Source organism: Vanessa tameamea, chromosome 4 (genome assembly GCF_037043105.1).
Source record: "Vanessa tameamea isolate UH-Manoa-2023 chromosome 4, ilVanTame1 primary haplotype, whole genome shotgun sequence".
In the NCBI taxonomy this organism is placed as follows: domain Eukaryota; kingdom Metazoa; phylum Arthropoda; class Insecta; order Lepidoptera; family Nymphalidae; genus Vanessa; species Vanessa tameamea.
The window spans coordinates 2,481,982-2,498,032 of NC_087312.1; the positions used below are offsets into that span (position 1 = coordinate 2,481,982).

General features: G+C 32.8%; 1 protein-coding gene across 4 annotated transcripts in view; it reads right to left on the reverse strand.

Annotated features, from left to right (window-relative positions):
• Window positions 1-16,051, reverse strand: part of LOC113395415 (pseudouridylate synthase RPUSD2-like) — a 405,111-nt gene that overhangs the window by 229,250 nt on the left and 159,810 nt on the right. The window contains exon 1 of one of the 4 annotated variants that reach the window (XM_064220616.1): window positions 8,582-8,633. The exons of the other annotated variants lie outside the window; for them this stretch is intronic. The gene's annotated coding sequence lies outside the window, so the exon portion shown is untranslated. Of the gene's footprint in view, window positions 1-8,581; window positions 8,634-16,051 lie in introns of those variants that run through there. 4 annotated transcript variants of the gene reach the window in all.

A 16,051-nucleotide genomic window follows, 5' to 3' on the forward strand; every position in this document is an offset into this window, starting at 1 on the left:
TACCAGATACATTAAATTGTAATTGGAGAAACGTGTTTGGGTAATGTTTCCACCAAATCTTATTTCTTACATTGTGATATTGAATTGTCCTTATTTTTCTTTGACATTTCAAATTAGATTTGCATTTATTTCATAAAAATATTTATATTTTGTAACGCCACGCTATATTATAAGCCGAACTAAGCCAAGCCGAGCTAAGCCAAGCTAAGCCAAGATATTTAGCGCTAGGACTGTCCACCAAGTCCACTGTGACCTTTAGTGACGTAACATTCGACTATCAAGTGAGAGGAATTGAATTATTTTCGGAACGTCATTCGCTAGTTTATGCAAGAGAGCCTGTTGCCCATGGCAACCGAAATAACGGAAAAAATGGGAGTGTTACGATAGCAACAGGGCGGGAAAAGTAACAGTTTGTTAAAATATTAATAAAACGTATTGGTCGTTATAGCCTTCCGTTTCAATTTCAATGTTAATAAATCTGATGTTTTATTCGAATAAAAAAAAAACAGAAGAATTAGCAAAAGAATACAAAATCCTCTGAATATCTTTAAACGGGTTTCACGCAAAAACCGGTGAATAATTTGACAAGAAATTCATACCATTATATTCAGCGTGTTTTAGAGAAGGTTTTTGTCTAAGCATTATCATACAGTATAATTCAACGTGCACAGTATCCACAGCAACGCGCGGCCAGGTCTTCTAGTTTATTATAATAATTTTTTGCGTGTGTTAAATAAACATACAATCTGATATGTATCTAGAAACATTTATTAATATTACATTTGAGTTATATTTGTATGTGAAATAAATTATACACATATCCTACTAGCCTTCTCCGTGCTGTTTGTTTGCTCCGACTGTGACTACCCTGTGGATCGTGGCTAGATTTTATAGAGCTATGAAACGAAAAGACCTCTTCTGCTTAATACATTAGTCAGGCCCGGATTTAGGGGAGGGCAACCGGGGCAACTGCTCTGGGGCCTCCACAAGACAGGGGGACAATATAGTTATTATTTGTAGATATGTATAAATAATTAAATTATAATAATATTATAGTATAGTAATGATATTTTAGTATTGAGTAAATACTGTTTAAAGAGTTACTTATACAAAGAGTAAATAAAAATATTTCTTACAGACAGAAATGAAAACATTCAAACTAATTTACAAAATAGTAGTTGGGGCCACTACTCCTTTGTGGTCCCAGGGCCTCAAGACCTTAAAATCCGGCATCAGTATAGATTGGTTTTGAGGTTTATAAATTAATCGACACCAAATATTAACACTGTATTGCTCAGTGTAATTTCAGGCAAGACATCATGTAATACATCTTAAATTCCAAGTTTAGTACAGCGTTACCGGTATAAAGAAATACTCAGGTGGTCAGCTTATCTTACTATTAGAAATAAATAAAAAAAAGTGTATAAATCTAAGTGTATAAATTTAGCGACACATAAAAAAATAAAACGTAATAAAACTCAGTACTGATTGTAACACATGCCGTACCATCCTTGTGAACGTGCCAAATACCAAAAGGACCACAAAAGGAATGAGAATTTTGTGGAGCTTCGAATGTTATCGCGTAGTTTAAGTATCAATTTGGCAATATGTTAAAGTAATGCGGTTCGAATTCAGAGTTTTTCTTAAATTTTAATAGATCTAAAAACATTTAGAATTACCACAAACAAAAACTCCATATATATCAGACGACAAAACCATACATATAGTTTATATTTAAATGCCTGTCATGACGCATCGCTCTATAATATCCTCACTTAATTATTTTGTAAAAAACTATGTTAATTCTTATTCTCTTCGAATCGCTAAAAGGAAACTAATAAACAATTGTAACACACGCGAGTTAAAGGCTGTTAAATATCGTAGTCAAGCCAATATTGGGTAGATCAACGCGAACCCGGAACTATTGGCACAGTTGCCCAAATCCGCAGACGACTGCGAGTTCAGTCGCTTCTTTACTGTCATTGCGCTTGACACGAGAGGCGCACGTGTTACTATCGGCAAGTCTCCGGCTATTTCGATATGGAGCGCTAATCTATTGGTATCCCGTGTTATCTGCCGTCTGACAGATGGAACATGACAGTTTTTAGTATTATAGGTCAGACGTTTCAAACAATCGACCTATTTTGATAGATTATGTGGTGTTAGATATGTAGAAGATACGTCTGTCGCGACATCATTAAGCTAAGTTGTCAGACATTGGCAACCAAATGCTAAAACTGTTCGGCGCACCTCATTTGTTTTTCTTTAGTTATTTCTTAGATAAACACTTAGTAAATATACAATTGCGTGGACGTATTTTGTTCTTAGCTTTTTATGAAAAACTTCTTTAAGATAGAATAAAGACATCGACTAATGAAAAACAAAAATATAAATTTTAGAAGAGATATGTTTTTAAAATTTAACTTGCGCTATGAAACTGTTCATTACAGAAGAAATTTTACGCTTCGAATAATTTTATACAGCGCGTGAGATTACTCGCTCTGAATTAACATATATTGAAATAGTCAATCGTGAACATTTGTCTGTCACAACATTTTTGAGAACTACTATTCGAAACTGTGATGTGATATTAATTAGTAAATTCTTCTTTGATCATCCGTCAGTTTCAACGAAAATATTTAGGCACTGCTAAAATGATTTTCATACTTTTATACAGATTATTTCATATATCTCAAATAATTTATTTTCATTTTAAAGTTTATGTCGATTTTTATTAAATAAATAAAGCGTTATGTACTATACAATCTTTCGCAGTATGTCATCTCGCGAGATTGTAAAACTGTCGAAAGATTATGAACCGTAACATAGTGCTTACAATTTAAAGCATTGTTTTACGGGAGATTATAGGATATTATTAATAGATCAAAATTAATATCAGTTTAATTATGAAATACATCCTTACCTCATCGAAAGATAATATACAATCGAAATTATATATGTTTTATTGTATGTTGTATCATCGTTTACAATCTTTCTACAGTTTATAATCGCGCGAGATAGATTATAATCTATTTACAGCGATATATATAATTCTCGTGAACCCATGCAAAAACGCTCAATTTGATTCGGTGGCAGAACTTTATAGAATTCTGTCTGAGTAGATATAACCCACTCATCATATATTTCTACCGCCAAATAATACTTAGTATTGTTACGTTCGGGTTTAAAGGGTGCACTCGTTCTGGTATCAGTGCAACTACAGACACAAGAGACAAAACATTTTAGTTCCTAAAGATGACGCATTGGTTGTATGAAGAATAATTAATATTTTTTATATTTCGAATGTCTATCTATAACCAGTAACCATTGAGTGATCCATTCATCAGTCCCGCCTTCTTAAATAACATAAAACATAAAATTATTTATTATTAAATTCGAAATTTTCTTTACAAAATACGTAGAAGGTAAAATAGTAAAGCTGTTAATGTCCAGACTAGAAGTTTATAAAGAATTCATTGCTTTTTATGAAGGTTGTAAATATATAATTAATGTTGTATTTTGATTTTATTGACTGTGTCTTATTGCTGTATAAATATAAATTACTATTCCGTGACTTAATCGTGAAATAAGAAAGAATAGAAACATAATAATTTCAAGGATACTATTGTAATTAATTTAGCACGTGCTGTGCTTTAATGCAATGGAATTCTCCTTTTCAGTTATTAATATTGTAAATAAAGCGAGATTCGAAGTAACGAACGACATGAAACGATCATCTGCGAAAACTTAAGTAAGTAATTAAATTAACTTTTTTGATAATTAATATTCAACTAGAAAATATCAGATGAATATTACTAAAAAATATCTATAGATAACTATCTTGTTACGAGTCTGACACAATATTTATTAGAATATTGATGTTCTATAAACAAAAACCATGCTTCAGTGATCGAATCATTAATTAGTTCTGAAGTTAATAAATTAAACTCCTTAAGAACTATATTTTATAGAATACGTCTATTAAAACAAATAAAATATCGTACACGAAAAATTTTAGCTCAGTCTGTTGGATGAAGTTTGAATTTTGAGTTTTAAGATTTGATCCACACATTTTCCCAGATGAGGTCGTTTTTGAAAGCCAAAGCCTGTACATATGACACTGTTGAGCTAAAGCCTCCTCTCCATTTGAGGAAAAGGTAAGCTTCACATTGCTCCAATCCGAATTGGTGGATCAAGTGACAGATTTTAATCCAACACAGGTAGATGTTAACATCACGATTTCTCTCTTCACCGCCGACAACGAAATTAATTATACACATGAAAATTCATTGATACAATTCACAAATTGCATTCAATTCATTGCTCATAGTTTCGAGTTTTAGAATAAATCACAGAAATACAAATTTACGAATCAGAACTCATTACTCCGCGTCCTTTAAAGTCGATTAAGACGCACTTACGAGTAGTGTATTGTTAGTCACTTACGACTAGTGTATTGTTAGTCATGACAGGCAATAAATTACTACGTCACAGCTTATCTTTCGAATGATCAACGATACGTGTCCCCTTGTATTTAATAAATTTCTTTCAATCAGACAATGTGTTGAAATAGGTCGCAGCTGACCACAATTACTTACTGTCACCACTATCGGTATATTAGTCAAAGATCTATTTAATTGTAACACGTGTCAAGTGACCTTGAGTCCCACTGTCCATTAGTCCCACGCGAGTGCGCTGTTTTGACAGTATTGTATCGAGTGAGACATTATTTAAAAAATTAAAAGAACACAACGATGTAAAGTTTTTGGGCTTTTAAAGCTCTACCGAGAAATGAGCGGACCAAGTACGGGATGAAGCCACGGGTGTGTTTATAGACGACCCCGCATCCTCTCCGATTTGTGCCGAAGATCATCGAAATGATTTTAGGGAGTGAGAATTCTACATAACCCGAATTCTGCCCCAGGAACTTGGGTACATTTCTGAATGTCTCAAATGCGTGAAAAAATAAATCAATTGATTTGACTCATTTTAAACGCTACTGTTTCGCCTTCGTAGGTATAAGACAGCTTCGTACCACCAGACAAATAGTCAAATAGACACTGATCTAACAACCAATTTACTTGAACTACAATATATTGATTCTTACGAAACTTTATGACTCTACGCCATATGATTTGATCGCGGTGACTTGACGTAGGTTTGATTTTTGTACGCATTCCTGAGAAAAACGAGATACGAACAAATAGACAGACAGACGGATAACAAAATTGATCCTTGAGGTATTTATTTTTTCCTTTTCTTCTTCCTTTATTAAATGAGATTAACGCGTTCAAACTAACAAACTATTCGCCGATTTAATACTATTGAATTTGAAGCTGCCATCGGTTCTGTAGGTTCTAGGAGGCGAGATTTGCCCGCTTACTAACTTTTAATTACTCATTAGTTATTCGATTTGATATTTAATTAGTCATTTAAATTTGATATTAATATTTTAATTCAAAGGAAATATATTTTATGCGTTACTTTCGAATAGTTGTGCCTAAAAGCAAAACATTTGTTTGTTGTATAACCTTTTTATCGAAATAGAAGAACAGCTGCGAATAATAATTCTAAAAAAAACACTATTCCCGCAACTAATGACCGAGCGGATCTGTGTGACTGCTGTCTATTGGCGGTTCAGTGATAACACGAAGCTCAATAAATATACATTGTAGGACCCATCGAAATTCTTTGTCTGTAGTCTAAGTAATAGCAGCAGGCGGGTAAACCAGACAATTATAATTAACCTTTTGTTACATTAAAAATTATTTTTATAATTTTAACTTTTTTTTAAATTATATAAAACGTCACAAAAGTGTCAATTTGCTAAAATGCCGTGCCGTTAACCTATTTCCCACTTCCCATATATCGGTATTGCTAGCCCAATACCTCATTTTGGCATTTTCTTTGAATTTAAATAATAAAATAAATTACATTTTTATCTTATCGGTGCAGTGAAATAATTATTACAATTAGATTTTATTATCTAATTCATTTGTTGGAAGTCATTTTGCATCGTTTGAGATTAATTTATTAGCTGTCATCCAATAAAGGGTTAGTATTTGTTTGAAAATGTCGGAAATTTATTATGACAGATTTATTTTGCCTTATAATTGGCTTTTATTAAATAAAATAATTATTCCATAATTATTTCTTTGATTTAAATATGGATGTAATTCCTATTTAATTTTGGTGGTGATACTGGCCACACTGCTGCAATCTTTCAAAGTATCAAGAAATTTCAATTTCGTTCTTTTTGCATTTTTACATCTTCGGTTTAACACCGAATTCAAACTTCAAATTCGATATACTGAATATATCGGTGAGTTACCTTAATAGTTGAGTTTCTTAATTTGTGATTGATTATTACTTCAGTGCTTTAACAGCATATATCTTTTCAGAATGTATTTATAATGGAGTTTTGAACTTTATACAAAATATTACTACCGACTTTAAAAAATTGTAAGTCGTTAATTCTTGTTTTTGCTTAAATGCGTTGGTTTGCAATTCAGAAAGTCGTAGTCATGTTTAATTTGATTTACAGTGATTTTTGACCCATTGGAATGTTTCTCCGGTGTTGAAGTCGTCATTTGGAGTGAGCAGGACTTTAAACCTCCAAAAGGTAAATTACTGCTTACAATTCCTCGTTAAAGGTATTTATCTCTTGGTTATTTACTTGATAGGAAATTTGGTGATGTACCTACTTTAATTTTTTATACAAACTTATACACCGGCCTGGCGAACGGTGTACTAAATAATTAAAAATACAATCTTTGAATCGTCAGTGGCGCCTAAATTTTAATATTTAATAAGATAAATTATAATACATTGAGTTTTCAAACATTCCTTTTATCCTAAGTGACTCTTTTTTTTTTCTCGCTGGAAAAACGCATTACGCGCTTCCCCTACGTGATGGAAAGTGGGGGGGGGGGTGTGGCACTCCCCGGAGCCCTGGACGCCGAGTACGCCCAGCTAAGCCGGGTTTACCCGCTAAAAAACCAGCGGTACCCTCTCCGTCTTTCGGCGGGCGCTCCGGGATCGCTTGCGCATGCTACCGTGACATCCCAGGTGACCCACGCTGAGTCTACCTGGCATATTTTTTTTAACTATCTATAGTACAAAAGCTGTAACTTAATTAAGTAACTAAACTTATTGTAAGATTTATAAATTTTGGTTTCTACAATTAAATAGTTATATAACAAAACTGTTTTCTTCAAATCCATACCCACAGTAAAAAGGTAACACTGTATTATTATTTGAGACGTTATATATATGCACATATCATTTACTTATTGTGTGTTATACATAAGAAATATATTACTATTTTTTGAAGACATTGAATAAAAAAAAAAAGTCCTGTCTCGGGACTCAATCTATCTCCGTACCAAATTTCACCTGAGTCAGTCCAGCGGTATATACGCTAAGAGGGAACAGACAGGGTTGCCTTCGCATTTATAATAATAGTATAAATTATTGTGTCTGGTGTTTATTTGATTTGAATCCTTGGTATAGTCAATTACACGTCGCTATTGGAGAAATATTGATGTTATTTGTATGTGTCGTGTTATCATTAATAGGGACTGTATGGGTATCCTTTGTCAATGGAAGCGAAAAACAATTGCTACCAAATTACGTTAAGTAGAGTCCGAATCGCGAGTGTCCGGCATGCTTATTTAATCGCCTATTCAACGTTAACCACGACATTCTCTCCATGGAACTGCTAATTATGATTTTTTATTATTTAGACTAATTGAAAATACAATGATTTTATCAAAACGTTTTGTCATTTTGCAAGATACCTATTGTACGCTAAGACTACGTCGTCTGAAGACGTAAACTTTAATCCATTTCTGATCTACGATCCTGTACATAAAACATTTTCTTGAAGAATAATAATTAAGTATATATCAAAGGAAAATCTAGATTAATTTCCATTAAATGAAAAGTTTTCAATATGTTCAAAAGTAAAAAGCTTATTCTGTAATACAATTAAACCATATATAATTGAAAACAATTTTAAATAAAGCGAGGTACTCTGTTATTAACACTTTGGGTTTGAGTTAAAATGGATAAAAATGACAATTCATCCAGTTTTAACATCGTCACGCTCCTGCTTATGATTTAAACTTCGAAATTAAAAACGTGCACGTTAAAACATCAGAAAGTTTAAGATTACTCAAGCGGCCGCAAATAGAACGCTTTGTGGAAACGTGTTTTAATTATAAAGTGACTCACTGCTTTGTTTGAGACTTGAGAGATTTTTAATTAGAGGATTCTGTTGCGTAAAAATCATACCGAGCTCCGCTGACGGCTTGCGTGACAAGTCTCGGTGAGAACACCATGAAATTAATTTCTATACTTTGATAAGAGAACCATTTTAGTTAAAATTACAATAGCGTTGTTTGCCTTTTAAGGTTTCTCTTCCGTTACGAACCTTATTATAAATGTGGTGCTGTGGCATTATTTTCGCGACGAGGGGTTGGTTTTGTAAATCATATTTTAGTAAATGATTCCATTAATTTTTATATAATATAGTAAGTTCATATAAAAAAAGCTTAGGTAGCATTAAAAAAAATCTTACCGTATAAAAATATATCCGTATTGTGTAGAAGGAAGTAATAATGTCCAATTATCCGAAAGTACCTGAAAAAATAAATATAAAATGTTATCTTTAATGAGTAAAACACGTGTAATAGAAATGAAGTTAACGAGTGTGTCGTAGCTGGGGCTACGACGTCCCCTACGGTGTTGTTTAAGAAGTTTTTATATGCATATATACGAAACCTACCCGTCGAGTTTTTAAGCGAAATTTTATTATTCGTAAATGTTTTTTAACATACTTACTTCCATGCCATACTTCGAGTTTGATTATATGTGGCGTTTTGCTACGAAAGTTGGAAATTTAAATTAGTGCATATATCACATCAATCTTTATTATTATTATTTATTTATATCTAATTTTCATTGACTTTTTGCAGCAACCCTAAATTTTAGCGAGATTCTCAAAACCACTGTCTGAGGTCTTTAGAGCAATCTTGATGTTATCATCTCTTATCGCAATGCTAAGTAGTCTATGGCTTCCGGTTGACGACGCTTGCTGTATCGTTAGAGGAGTCAATTTGGTAAATAAAGTTTTTATTCTGACTACACTTAGAGGCGCTTTTCCTTCGTGCTATATAAATTTTACATATCTCTGAACGTAATAGTTAGTTTGATACAATTAATGATATTTTGAACGGATCAATCGGATATAGTTTGCCATTTAAAAGGATTTTTATAATTGTCACTTTACTACCCTCTAAATAAATATTTCGCCTTTTTACTCCCTAAAAAATCGACGTCTTAATCTCATAAAGTTCTCAGAAATGATTGTTGCATTGGTCAGAACTCAAATTTCAGACGAGTTTTTTTAATTAAATTCAATTTTATAAATTTATTACTGAATGTTTTATTAAAATAATTTATAAAAAAAGACGAACCAGTCATTTCACATGTAAAGTAACGCTATACGTGAAATTGTTTTTTTGTCGAATTGTTATCGAATGGATTTCGTTAAAAAGGTTTTAAAACAAAGCGTTAGACGTTTTTTATTTTTTTTAGGCTTTCATTGTAGGCATATAGGCTTGAGTGGCATACAATAAAAAAAATAGGTGAATGTTAGCGATAAAATCACTTTACCCGAGTTATATTTCAGATATATTTTTAAGATAAAATTGTTTTTTGATCTAATATGTATAATTTGGTAAAATAAGCTCCAAGCCTTATCCTCGAGAAGGGTGGCGCCTTTTGACTAGAAGTGAGATATTAATAGACTACTGTGGAGATATGATTATCCGAAAAAGAAAACCAGCACAAGCTATACTAAAATACTTGCGACGGAAATAAACTATGAAAACACTTTAAATTAAATCGATAAAAATAATCTCATCGATTTAAAATATCTCGACCCCGAAAAAAAAAGAATACTATTAACGTCCTCTAATTACACACGCCTCTAGAACAATAGACTTTGATTGGCTGACAGGGGAACGTGACGCCCATTACTGAACCGTCAACCCACCCACCAACCTTTGCCAGGTTAGTGATGGCAAACGTCCAACCATTTGGGACCAAGATTGAGTTATTGTAAACGAAATCAGAAACACGTGTGAATGAGATGTCTGCGTGCAAAACAATAGCGGCACGTGACAATTGGATATCTAACGCCATCGGCTTATAAAGTGCTGTCATTAATCGCCTTCGGTTAATTCGTTTTCATTTATTGTATCTTTGTATTTTTGTTTAGTGAATATCTATGGTCGTTGATTTTGAATTTGAACGTTGAATTTGAAACAAAAATAGATTACAATGTTAATTATTATTAGTAAGTAGACTAAACTGCCGTAAATGTTTTCTTCTGCTTCAAAAGTACCCCTTGGTATGTATTTGAATAAGGAACCGCCGCTGTTTTCGACAAAAGAATGCTTTTTCACAGTTTTTACATTTCTGAGATACAGATGTTTATTTATCTAGCTGAGGTTAAGATGTATTATGTCGACCTAAAAGACCAGGCTTATTTATGAAATGTAAACCTTCGAAAATGCTAAGGAAATATATTAAAATTGAAAGTATGGATCATGGAGCTCACAAAAATCCAAGGATTCTTTGTCGAATTAATCCCGCAAATTTTAGTCAAAATCTATGCGGTATATTCACTGAGCCATCTCAGTTACAGAACAGTCAAATTTTTCGGTTATTCCAACACATAATGATACAATTATGTATGCTATTTTAGAGAATGGCTACAACAAATATTCTCACATGAAAATTCAAAGCACATTCTTATACAGAATACAGACTCCTCAGCATTCCATTGTAAACCATTTAACGCGTTTAATTTTATCATTCAAACCTAAATGAAAAACGTTGTATATACTTGTTTTAAAATATCTTAAAACGGTTTTTTTTTTAAATTACGAGTAAGTATGTGACATATTTTGTGCACATCACTGTTCTGATATCAATAAATATTTCTAAAGCTTTTTTAAGTAACATTATTCCTGTAAAATTGATCTTTATTTATTCTATATTTAGATTCAACTGATTTTCACTTGAGCGAACACACATCTATCGACTAGAGTACTTTAAAAAAATATATATATTTCTGCATAAAACTTCATTCAATTATAAAATTAATATTTCGAAATGCAGCTGATTCATATTCAAACTTATGTCATTCCATAATTCCTGTTAACATTATATAGAATTGAATTAACACGTTTAAGAACTACAGCATCTGTCACCGCTTCCCCATCGGAAACATTCCATGTTCTACATCTTAGACATTTATTCAGGTAAGATTTCCTCGGACGTACTAAGTATTTCAGAGTCTCCGCTGGCTTCTGTCCAGCTGTTCACCTGTTGCGGAACATTATCACTCCTTAACCGATGACAGAGACATGCTATGTATTAGGAAATGGTCGTATCGAAACGTGCAATTTTTATTGATTAACCTATAATTATTATAAAATTACAATTTTAACTTATATTATTTCTTAAATTAAATGTTTATTGATATAAACTGCTAATTTTGTAGACTACATTTTAGTCTCGTCTTCAACTTAGTCTTGTTATATATATCATAAAATAACTTGTAACGGGTACGACAATAATCCAATTAAATATCAATACCACGTCGATGACATTACAATCCCAAAACGGGATGCACATTCTTGAGCTGTTGAGGTTTAATGGCTACAACTATTAGGAATGACGCTTAATAGTTTCACATAAGTAAATACCATGAGGCTGGTTATACTATTTACCTTTTGACCTATTGTTAGTGACCTACATAACGAAGTAAATGGATCAAAACGCAAAGTAGCGCAAAACTCTAAAATCGATCCAGAAGTGTGGCGAGTAAAGGTGGTTTCGTAATATTTGCTGTCAACGTTTAAAACGTTGATTGACTTGCTCATTTAAACGCAATTACGTGGACTAACTGTGCTCTACTGTTTGTACTCTCGGTAACATGCATCTGGACTGATCTTTCCTATACATAATAAGAAGATGAATGCATCTAATCAACGAAATATAACAATAAAGCAGTTTGCATTTAAAGGTTTATAGTGACTTCTAGGGTTTTATCTTGCTGCTGTATGTTCACATATTTGAAATCGAGTTTAAATATAAAAATTGTAAAGTTTTACAATATTAAGTAGTGAACTTAAGAAAAAAAAAGTACAGACGAATTGATAACCTCTTCCTTTTTGAAGTCGGTTAAAAATACGGACGTCTTTGAACTTGTATTGATTTCATATTGGAAAACATTAAACTTATCTCATAAACTTACTCGCGCTCGACACAATTGTGTTGTACATATATTAGTATATATAAAACAAATATCTCAATCGAGACTTATAACTTGAGTTATTGAACTATCTTCACTTTTAAAATAGAAAGAGAAAGCTTGAGAGAGAGATAAAGAGGAAAAGTTCGCCTAGAGTAGGCATCTTTTCTTTACGTGACGATATCTGCCAGTTCACTCTACTGTAAGGCGCGTAAAACGACTTCGTTTCAAAAACGGAAATGTAACCAAATAAATCTTTTCTAGCTATGTATGAAGTTGACAAGAAAGCACTTTATTCCATTACATTGTTACTTCTGACAGACATGAGATGTGAGTCCGGCAATATTGTCCGAATGTTTCTAAAATTCGTACACGTATCACATATATCAAGTAAAGCCGAAACACTGCAGGACATGATCAGTTAGGACACAGAGATTTCTCTATAAAGAATTTTGATGAATGTAAAACGGTCAAATAAGGGTGACTCACACCGATGAGTTAGAACGTTTTATCCGGGCAAGTACAACTGAGTGTTCATGCATATGATTTGTATTACTAATTCATCTCTTTTTAACGTGTAGGAAAATATAGTGGAAAACCTTCATGTGTTCCCACACAATCTAATCTAATTCTGACACATGACACTGACACATGTGTGTAAACACATATTGGTACAGCGCTGTGGAGAATGCTTCGAAACGATATTTTTTTTTATTTCTAGAGGTAGGAAGACAAAAGGTCCTAGAGTTGGGCAGGCGACTGTTTGAACGAGGGATGGAAAATTTTATGCATTGCAGGATATCGGACGAGTCAGTAAGTCCGTGAATTAGCTTGTAAAGAAAGATTCATTTTTCTTCTAGTATGAAATGAGCTTGCTCTGTAAAAATTGAGCCTCTGTATGTACGATTTAAGTTCGTGACATTTATTATCAGTGTAAGTGAGGTAAGTGATATAAAAATCTCTTTTGAACACGTTCAAGTCTATTAATGTGAACATGATAGCAAGGGCTCCATACTACACTACAATATACCAGGATATTTCGAACTAAGGTATTGAATAAAAGAATAGCAACACTCGGCTGCTTAAATATTTTTAACTGTCTAGTAATAAATCCAGATAGTTTAGATGCTTTTTTTATTATATGATCAACATGTAGCCTATAACTTAATGAACTATCAAGTATAACGCCAAGATCACGTATGCTCTTTACTTCTTGTATAGTTGAACTGCCATTAATATAGTATGTCACCGACTGAGAAATAATCTTGCGAGAAAATTTTATGAAAAAATATTTTGTAGGGTTGATGTACATTTGATTTATGTGGCACCAATCACAAATAGAGTTTATATCCGCTTGCAATATTAGCTTATCTAAATCACTTTTTATTACACGATAAATTTTTAAGTCATCAGCAAAAAATTTAAAATTTGATTTTACGTTAAAGCGTAAATCATTTACAAAAATTAAAAAAACTAAAGGTCCTAAGTGTGATCCTTGAGGTACTCCTGTAGCTACCTCATTTTCTGCTGACTTGAAACCACGAATATTAACTAATTGTGAATGGTTTTCTAGATAAGACTCAATCCATCTCAATAAAGAACCATGAATTCCTATATGTTCAATTTTTTTCAATAATATCCTATGATTCACAACATCAAACGCTTTCCTGAAATCTGTGTATATCGAATGAACCTCTTCTCTCTTATCTAAGGCATCGGCAATTACAGATACATAAGACACTAAATTTGATGCTGTTGATCTACCAGCCAAAAATCCGCGCTGATTACAATCTATATTTTTACGTGTGTGGCCTAATATTTCCCTATGCACAATGGACTCAAATATCTTACCACAATTTTAAAGTAAAGAAATAGGACGATAATCAGTTACATCACCCACATCAACCCCTTTGTGGATTGGTATTATATGAGCTTTCTTCCACATGGATGGGAATATACCCGTCTCCGGCGACTTATTATAAATAGTTGTTAAGGGCTTATACAAATTTTTTGGACATTTTTTTAAAAATAATGGAAGTAATTCATCGGGACCGGATGATTTATTCGTATTTAAAGACTGAAGACATCTCAAAACGTCGATTTATGCTACGAACAATTTACTTAGCGACGTAACGTTGCCATATGGATTACTAAAATCTATCGTTGGCAGTTCTGAACATGCATGACTTAAATTATATGTACTTTGAAAATGCTTGGAAAAAAGGTTAGCTGTGGCTTGTCCACCCACTGCTTTTTCAATTCCTAGTGTCATTTCATTTGCAATTGAAGTACAGTTACTCATTTTACTTGTAAAAGCGCTCCAAAAATACCTCGGATTTTGACGTAAAGTATTAGGTGTGTTATTTATATAACTAGTATAACACTCCTTTATCAAAAAGTCACATCGTTCTTGTAATATTATGTAACTAAGTTTATCCATTTCATTTTTGTATGTTTTGTATCGTTTATGGTATTTCGCTTTTTCTCGGAGAGCTTTAATAAGAGATAAAGATGTACCATACAGGGAAGTTCTCATTCATGGGCAATCTAACTGGAGTGAATTCATGGATAATTGACATTAATTTAGAGTAAAATACTTCAACCATTTCATTAACATTCGAGCATCCATCCCATATGATTGTTCAATCTATAGCTTCTAGGGCAGTATTCAGCGCTTCATAGTCACATTTTGTGCAATTATATCTTAGAATTTTATTATATTTGACAGTGGCATATGAAGACGCTTGTATAGATATTTTGAGAGGAGGATGATGAATGTCAGAAGGTACTAGAGATGCTAAGACTTTGGAGATAGATATGCAAGATGGGTCAGTAGAAAAAACTAGAGCAAACATTTTACCATTTTCATTCGAAACACAGTTACATTGGTGTAGGTTATTAAATGTAATATTGTCTAGAAAGCTGTTTACTACGTGCCCATCGGATATCGATGGTAATAGAAAGCTAGATCCAGCCTTGTATTCCCACAATACGTCACTTAAGTTATAATCCCCCAGCAACATTATGGATGACTTTTCGCTTACTCTAATTATCACGCCCGATAAGTTATATAGAAATGCCAATCCAAAGGCGGTGGAAAGTAAGCAACACATATATTAATACTGCTGGTCCCTCTTAATTTCACGCTAATCCATAAGTCCTCACACGCCGACCCCCACTCATACTTTCGAATAACTTCAAATTTCTTTGAGACAGGAATCATTACACCGCCCCCCTCTTTTTTGTGAGAAGAAAATGAGGAGGAATATCTATCTCGCCTAAATATGTTATATCTCTGATCTAATTACCTCGTAATCATATACAGATTCATTTAGCCACGTTTCGGTGAAAATTATCATATCATAATCATTAGATAATACAGATAAATGATTTTTTTCTACATTCGTTCTTAAGCCTCTTACATTTTGGTAATAAAAACTTAAAATGAATTATCCTGTTAAGGAGACTAGAACATCAGTTAACAGTTGGAAATTTATAGACTATTATTTTAATACTTTTTTAAATCATATTTGAAGGCGAAAGACCAAATCTGAAGTTTAGCATGACTAAGTGTTAGTGTAAATTGGTTTCCGTCACCTTATTTGTAAACTAATTTAGCTCAACCACCGGTCATTAATAAAAGCAATGATTACACGGGGTTTAATCAAGTTACGAGTATGTACATCCCAAGCATGGAAGATTACAAAACAACCCTCTGGTTCT